The sequence below is a fragment of the Pseudochaenichthys georgianus genome, chromosome 18, assembly GCF_902827115.2.
Source record: "Pseudochaenichthys georgianus chromosome 18, fPseGeo1.2, whole genome shotgun sequence".
Lineage (NCBI taxonomy): Eukaryota > Metazoa > Chordata > Actinopteri > Perciformes > Channichthyidae > Pseudochaenichthys > Pseudochaenichthys georgianus.
In genome coordinates, this window is record NC_047520.1 from 3,448,618 (window position 1) to 3,456,566 (window position 7,949).

Below are 7,949 nucleotides of genomic sequence, written 5' to 3' on the forward strand. Positions count from 1 at the left end.
CAAGAATAATTTGGCAGTCATTTGTCAGACAAAACTATTTATTATGAAATGTATTATCAAAAAAATACATAATAACATAGGATATAAAAAATAAAGAACAGTTTTTTACAAATGAAACAATAACCTGTCTTTGAGAGTACAACAACTAATACTTTTTTGCTTTTTCGAATTCTCTGGAATGAAAAAACACATCTTTCAATCATTTTGTCGTAACTTGTGTGTGTTCCAGTAATCACACCATCCTGTCCTGCCAAGACACACTGCCCTCAGGAGAGTTGAAGAAGGTGCAGAAAGCCTCCCTCACATTACAGGCCTCTCTTGATGCCCTGTTTCCTCCCATGTTTCTCACTGGTGCCATGTGTCTTCCTTGCTGCTCTTCCTCATCCAGCAACCTCTGGTTTTCACTAGGGGCCAGCAGGAAGTTGTGTAGGATGCATGCAGCCACCACAAGCTTGTCCACGTTTTTCGGGTGCAGGTTGATGCAATGATGGAAGATTCTCCACCTGGAGGCCAGAATGCCGAAGGCATTTTCCACCACCATCCTTGCTCTGGAAAGTCTGTAGTTTAAAATCCTCTTTTGTTGAGTGAGGTTCTTTCCAGGGTATGGTCTCATCAGGTATGGCTTGAGTGGGAAAGCTGCGTCACCCACCATGACGAATGGCATCTCACCCAGGTGAGCAGCACCAGGTAGAGAGGTACTGGTTGGAACATGAAGTGTTCTGGCCTCCAGCCCCCAAATCCGATCCGCCATACACCCCACCATCACTTGTTCTTCCGAAGCCCCCCACTTGAATCACTCGGAACCTGTAGTCAGCATCAACAAGTGCCAAAAGCACTATGGAAAAAGTCTTCTTATAATTGAAGTACTGACTCCCAGACAGTGGTGGTGCTTGGATGACGATGTGCTTTCCGTCTATTGCTCCCAAGCAATTTGGGAAATTCCATTTTTCCCAGAATCCTTGTGCAACCTCCTTCCACGTGTCTTCTGTTGGCCTGGGTAGGAACCTCTCCATCATCATTTTTTCAATAGCTGCACACACCAAATGGACAGCTTCTCTCACAGTACTGCATCCTAGGCGATAGCTGAATGCTAGGCTGACCAGTGAGTCCCCGGAAGCCAAGTATCTGTGAAGGGAAAAACAAGCAGAGAATTAATAAGTGAAATCATTTTATTAATCGGAATCTATTCTTTTTTTCAGTCGACGTTTGCAAGGCGAAATGGAAGTCACTGAGGGATGCTTTCGTCAAAAACCGGAAGAAGTCCATCCCCAGTGGATCTGCAGGTGGCTCGCAGAAGGCCTGGAAGTATTCAGATATAATGTCCTTCATTTTGCCATATATACAGCAAAGGAGGTATGTATGCACATTTTTTTATTTATATAATTGTGTAACTTTGTAATTTGTCATGATGTATTGCAAAGGGTATGAAAGACTTTATTTTAAATTACATAAATATGTTCATATTGCATAAATTAATCCCAGGAAAAAATATTTTAATTGATTTCATGTTGTTGTTTCTTTTAATATAGTTCTACAAGCAGCTTGGGAAATCCTTCCCCATTAGAAGAGATAGAGAGAGCATCTACACCAGGAGCAGCATCTGGATATTCAGGCCCACGCACACCCACACCACCTACAGCCCCACCACCTCTGGTACCCACAACCTCTGCAGAGAGGAGGCCCTCTAGGTCCCGTAGCCCCCAGGGATCCACACCAGCAGCGGCGGCCCAGCGTTCCACAAAGAGGAGGCCACAGAGCACAGACCTTGGGGAGCAACTCATGTCTTTACTGCAGGAACCTCCAGCCACACCACATATGCCAGACTCAGAGCTTGAAGAGTCATACTACTTTGCTCTGAGTCTGGTGCCTATGCTACAAAGGCTGGACATAGACAGGAAACATCGGGCAAAAATAGCTATTTTAAACACCTTCCATAGTCTTCAAAGAGAGAGTACACAACCACAGGAACATTGGCAGCCAATTGTCCATCCCCCCACGTCACAACACTCCACTCACACCTCCAGGCCAGTAGCCCTTCGGCCAACTCCACCCCAACCCCCACAAGCCCAATCAACAGGCCCATTCCCAAACATGCTGTTCTCCAACAGTGGCTCTGCATGGCAGGATGGGTCTCAATATGAAGACTTGTAATTTATATTGTTTTTACTGTAAATAGTTCCTTTTTTTGTGTTGATTTGCTGTTATTTGATGTTGGTGTTTAAAATGTTGTTTTGGGTGATATGTTTCTAATTAAAACGTTTATTAAATGTGTGGTCAGTGATTTATTGTCTGTGAAATGGGCATCTTACCTCAGTGCAACAGCCAGTCTCTGCTTGGGTTCTATGGCAGCTCTGAAATGTGTGGATTGTCTGGTCAGTTCAGGGCCCAGGAGGGACAGCAGTTCATCCATCTGCTCTGCACTCATCCGAAAATATTGGTGATGTCGTTGGCTGTCCAGCCTCAGCTCGGCCACGAGGTGATGAAAATCACCTTGTTGTCTCCTTTGCTGGTTGAGGGGGTGCACCCAAAACCGGCTCCTTCTCCTCCCCCCATCCCCCCGTAGTCTTTCAAGTAGGAGAATACATGCCAGCGTTCTCCTCCGGTTTACAGGCACTGTAAATTATATATATATACAATAATTATGATGATGAATGCATATTTTGTTACCACTAAAATACAGCAACACATCTTTGATTCATGTCGTTTATAACTGGAATATTACAATTATTATTAACTGTGTCTGTAGTCTCCAACACAACAACATAGGAAATAACAACAATAAACCCGATTTAAACAGACACAAACATAAACCATTTAACTACGTAGCCTACTTACTTGTAGAAGTACAAATGTCCAGGAAATATTCCAAAATCAACAACAACTGCGAGGCTGCACACACGACGCTCCGCTTCCGCAACGTTTTGAAATGCGCCTGGTGTGTGAGGTCGCAGGAGGAGGTCGCAACGTGGCGCAGCCGTAACGCAGCGTGGCGCAGACGCTCCTGGTGTGTTTAGGGGGTTAGACTAGGGTTCTTTTTCAGAAACAAGTCCTGTTTCTCGCTTGAGGCCAGGAAAAGGCTCCGTGACCTTTTGACCTGTGCTGGACTATGGTGATCTGGTGTATATGAATGCACCTGCCTATCGCCTGAACAAGTGAGATGCCGCCTATCACAGCGCACTGAGATCTGTCACTAACTGTAAAGCACTTACTCATCACTGTACCCTGTATGCCAAGGCAGGTCTGCCATCACTTACTGTAAAGAGGCTCAGTCACTGGTACACGTTTATCTATAAAGCTTTGTTGGGTAAACTCCCGTATTATATCTGCTCTCTGATAACACAGAGAGTTGCAAGCAGCTATTGTCTGAGCTCGCACGTCTTGTTAGATGTGCCAAGAGCAAGGACTCTCTCAGGGAAGACAGCTGTTATGTGCGCAGCTCCACTTGCTTGGAACAATCTTCAGCAAGAATTGAAACTGAGCAATCTCATTCCTCTGCATGTTTTTAAAGCTAGGCTAAATGAAATGCTCGTTGATACTATGAGCACTTGTAAATGTCTACAACTATGTAAATGTATCCTGTAAATATAATGTATGACGTCCTTTATTGTTTTATGTTTCACGTGGAACCTATATGCTGCAGGTCTCCCTCTCAATGGGACCAATCTGGTTAAATAAAGGTTTGAAATGAAATGAAGATATAAATAGATATTGAGACAAAGACATAGAAGGTGTCATCTCTGTGGGATGTTTGCGTCAACGCATGAGTGCTTGAGAAGGTCATTTTGATAAAACACTTTGCACGTTCCTTAAGTGTAGCTTATCCACAACATGACATGAATTACCTCGTTGAGAGATACTGCTTCTCTGTTTTAGTTAAGCTGACCAGGCATGAAATTAAACTTTGAAAAATAGTAAAGTATATCTTGTTTTTTTGGCAGGGGACTAACAACAACGTTTCACACTCGGTAAAGTATTGAAGTCTGAAAGGCACAAGGTCAGACTGACATTTCGTCATTACTGTTGAGCTCAATTTATAATTGCTTTATTTTGTACATGAAATGAGATCAGCAAAGAATACGCTTTTTGTTGTGAGGATATTTATAGTGAAAGGGTCTTTTGTTCGAGATTCCAGTGTAAAATAGAGGCTGCTACTCTTTATATTCACTTTCTTACAATTCTCTGATATATTGTATTCATTTAGAGCAGCCTTAGATTATTTGTAAAGGTCGAGGTTGAAACTGCTCTTCATTTGAAAGGGAGGATCTAGACTCAACTTCACTTGCCTGCTTTTAGTTTTATAAATGTCAACGATATGTAAATGGTTAAACAACATTTAAAGAGGACATGTTCTGTTCATTTTCAGGTTAATATCAGTATGTAGTGTCTCTACTTTAAAGAGTTATCTCCTGCTGATGTTCAGGTGTATATCAGTATGTAGTGTCTCTACTTTAAAGAGTCCTCTCCTGCTGATGTTCAGGTGTATATCAGTATGTAGTGTCTCTACTTTAAAGAGTCCTCTCCTGCTGATGTTCAGGTGTATATCAGTATGTAGTGTCTCTACTTTAAAGAGTTCTCTCCTGCTGATGTTCAGGTGTATATCAGTATGTAGTGTCTCTACTTTAAAGAGTCCTCTCCTGCTGATGTTCAGGTGTATATCAGTATGTAGTGTCTCTACTTTAAAGAGTCCTCTCCTGCTGATGTTCAGGTGTATATCAGTATGTAGTGTCTCTACTTTAAAGAGTCCTCTCCTGCTGATGTTCAGGTGTATATCAGTATGTAGTGTCTCTACTTTAAAGAGTCCTCTCCTGCTGATGTTCAGGTGTATATCAGTATGTAGTGTCTCTACTTTAAAGAGTCCTCTCCTGCTGATGTTCAGGTGTATATCAGTATGTAGAGTTTCTACTTTAAGAGTCCTCTCCTGCTGATGTTCAGGTGTATATCAGTATGTAGTGTCTCTACTTTAAAGAGTCCTCTCCAGCTGATGTTCAGGTGTATATCAGTGTGTAGTGTCTCTACTTTAAAGAGTCCTCTCCTGCTGATGTTCAGGTGGATATCAGTATGTAGAGTCTCTACTTTAAAGAGTCCTCTCCTGCTGATGTTCAGGTGTATATCAGTATGTAGTGTCTCTACTTTAAAGAGTCCTCTCCTGCTGATGTCCAGGTGTATATCAGTATGTAGTGTCTCTACTTTAAAGAGTCCTCTCCTGCTGATGTCCAGGTGTATATCAGTATGTAGTGTCTCTACTTTAAAGAGTCCTCTACTGCTGATGTTCAGGTGTATATCAGTATGTAGTGTCTCTACTTTAAAGAGTCCTCTCCTGCTGATGTTCAGGTGTATATCAGCATGTAGTGTCTCTACTTTAAAGAGTCCTCTCCTGCTGATGTCCAGGTGTATATCAGCATGTAGTGTCTCTACTTTAAAGAGTCCTCTCCTGCTGATGTTCAGGTGTATATCAGCATGTAGTGTCTCTACTTTAAAGAGTCCTCTCCTGCTGATGTCCAGGTGTATATCAGTATGTAGTGTCTCTACTTTAAAGAGTCCTCTCCTGCTGATGTTCAGGTGTATATCAGCATGTAGTGTCTCTACTTTAAAGTGTCCTCTCCTGCTGATGTTCAGGTGTATATCAGTATGGAGTGTCTCTACTTTAAAGAGTCCTCTCCTGCTGATGTTCAGGTGTATATCAGTATGTAGTGTCTCTACTTTAAAGAGTCCTCTCCTGCTGATGTTCAGGTGTATATCAGTATGTAGTGTCTCTACTTTAAAGAGTGATCTCCTGCTGATGTTCAGGTGTATATCAGTATGTAGTGTCTCTACTTTAAAGAGTCCTCTCCTGCTGATGTTCAGGTGTATATCAGTATGTAGAGTCTCTACTTTAAAGAGTCCTCTCCTGCTGATGTTCAGGTGTATATCAGTATGTAGTGTCTCTACTTTAAAGAGTCCTCTCCTGCTGATGTCCAGGTGTATATCAGTATGTAGTGTCTCTACTTTAAAGAGTCCTCTCCTGCTGATGTCCAGGTGTATATCAGTATGTAGTGTCTCTACTTTAAAGAGTCCTCTACTGCTGATGTTCAGGTGTATATCAGTATGTATTGTCTCTACTTTAAAGAGTCCTCTCCTGCTGATGTTCAGGTGTATATCAGCATGTAGTGTCTCTACTTTAAAGAGTCCTCTCCTGCTGATGTCCAGGTGTATATCAGCATGTAGTGTCTCTACTTTAAAGAGTCCTCTCCTGCTGATGTTCAGGTGTATATCAGCATGTAGTGTCTCTACTTTAAAGAGTCCTCTCCTGCTGATGTCCAGGTGTATATCAGTATGTAGTGTCTCTACTTTAAAGAGTCCTCTCCTGCTGATGTTCAGGTGTATATCAGCATGTAGTGTCTCTACTTTAAAGTGTCCTCTCCTGCTGATGTTCAGGTGTATATCAGTATGGAGTGTCTCTACTTTAAAGAGTCCTCTCCTGCTGATGTTCAGGTGTATATCAGTATGTAGTGTCTCTACTTTAAAGAGTCCTCTCCTGCTGATGTTCAGGTGTATATCAGTATGTAGTGTCTCTACTTTAAAGAGTGATCTCCTGCTGATGTTCAGGTGTATATCAGTATGTAGTGTCTCTACTTTAAAGAGTCCTCTCCTGCTGATGTTCAGGTGTATATCAGTATGTAGTGTCTCTACTTTAAAGAGTCCTCTCCTGCTGATGTTCAGGTGTATATCAGTATGTAGTGTCTCTACTTTAACGAGTCATATAAAACACCACAGGAAAAGGAAAACCCCAAAAGCACAGTAAGGCCTCTTTAAATCACTTTAATTTAGTTCTGGTCCACACACAGATTAAAATATAGTTATTTAAATACTAAAATAACATTTAAATACCCTAGACATCTGAACAACATTACCTAGTATTTAAGAAATGTTTTTATCTGGTTTTGCAAAAGTGAATCTGCTATTCAGGAAGTGTATTAAAACACTTCAACCCACATGATCTAAAATAGTGCTTATCCTTTTTTTGAATGTCATTACATTTGCATAAAAGTCACTTGACAAACACAACTATCTCCCACTGTGTGTGTGTGTGTGTGTGTGTGTGTGTGTGTGTGTGTGTGTGTGTGTGTGTGTGTGTGTGTGTGTGTGTGTGTGTGTGTGTGTGTGTGTGTGTGTGTGTGTGTGTGTGTGTGTGTGTGTGTGTGTGTGTGTGTGTGTGTGTGTGTGTGTGTGTGTGGACGGACAGGTGTTTGACATGCTGTCTTTACGTTGAGGCTCCTGACACTAGAGACACACACAGCTATAATTACACACTCACACATTTAAAGTCACCAAACACACAGTTTCTGACTTCCATGCTGCGAGATGTCAGCCCACTACGGTGCTGCCTACAAACGAAGATGAATTTCTTGAATAAAGAAGGGAGAGAAATTGTGAATGAATCCAACCTTGAGAATCTGAGATGTGTGTGTGCACATATTTTCCCGATTTCGCAGAGATGTGTCCTCTGCTCTTTTCCGCCTCCTCTCCAGCTTTTTCCAAACCCACACAAACACATCAGTTGACATTCACAACAAGATGATTCTCTATAGTTTTGTGAAAATATGCTTTATTTTAAATCCCTCCCTCCTCTCTCACGTGTTTATCCATTCCCTCGTGTTGACGCCAGATGCCTGAGCATGAATTCTAATTATTTTCAGATTGATTACTTGTCATACGACTGGAGTTTGGAGCTGAAGTTAGGGATGAAAGCCTCCCCGGTTAATCCAGCTGTTAGAATAGTGTAAGCCTCCTCTCGCCCTGCTTTTCCTCACCCCTTTGGTCCTTCTGCTTCTCCCGTTGCTGCCCTTGATTAGACTCATCCCTTCTTACTGAGGGCTGCCGAAGGTGCATGCTGTTTTCTGTGGTTTGCATCACATCGAGGGAAAAGGATTGGATGGAGGAGGACATTATACATTCTCCTCAAACCTTAG

General features: G+C 42.1%; 1 pseudogene; it reads right to left on the reverse strand.

Moving 5' to 3' along the window:
- Nucleotides 1-232: 232 nt before the first annotated feature.
- On the reverse strand, nucleotides 233-2,608 carry LOC139435735 (uncharacterized; annotated as a pseudogene).
- Between the last annotated feature and the right edge of the window lie 5,341 nt (nucleotides 2,609-7,949).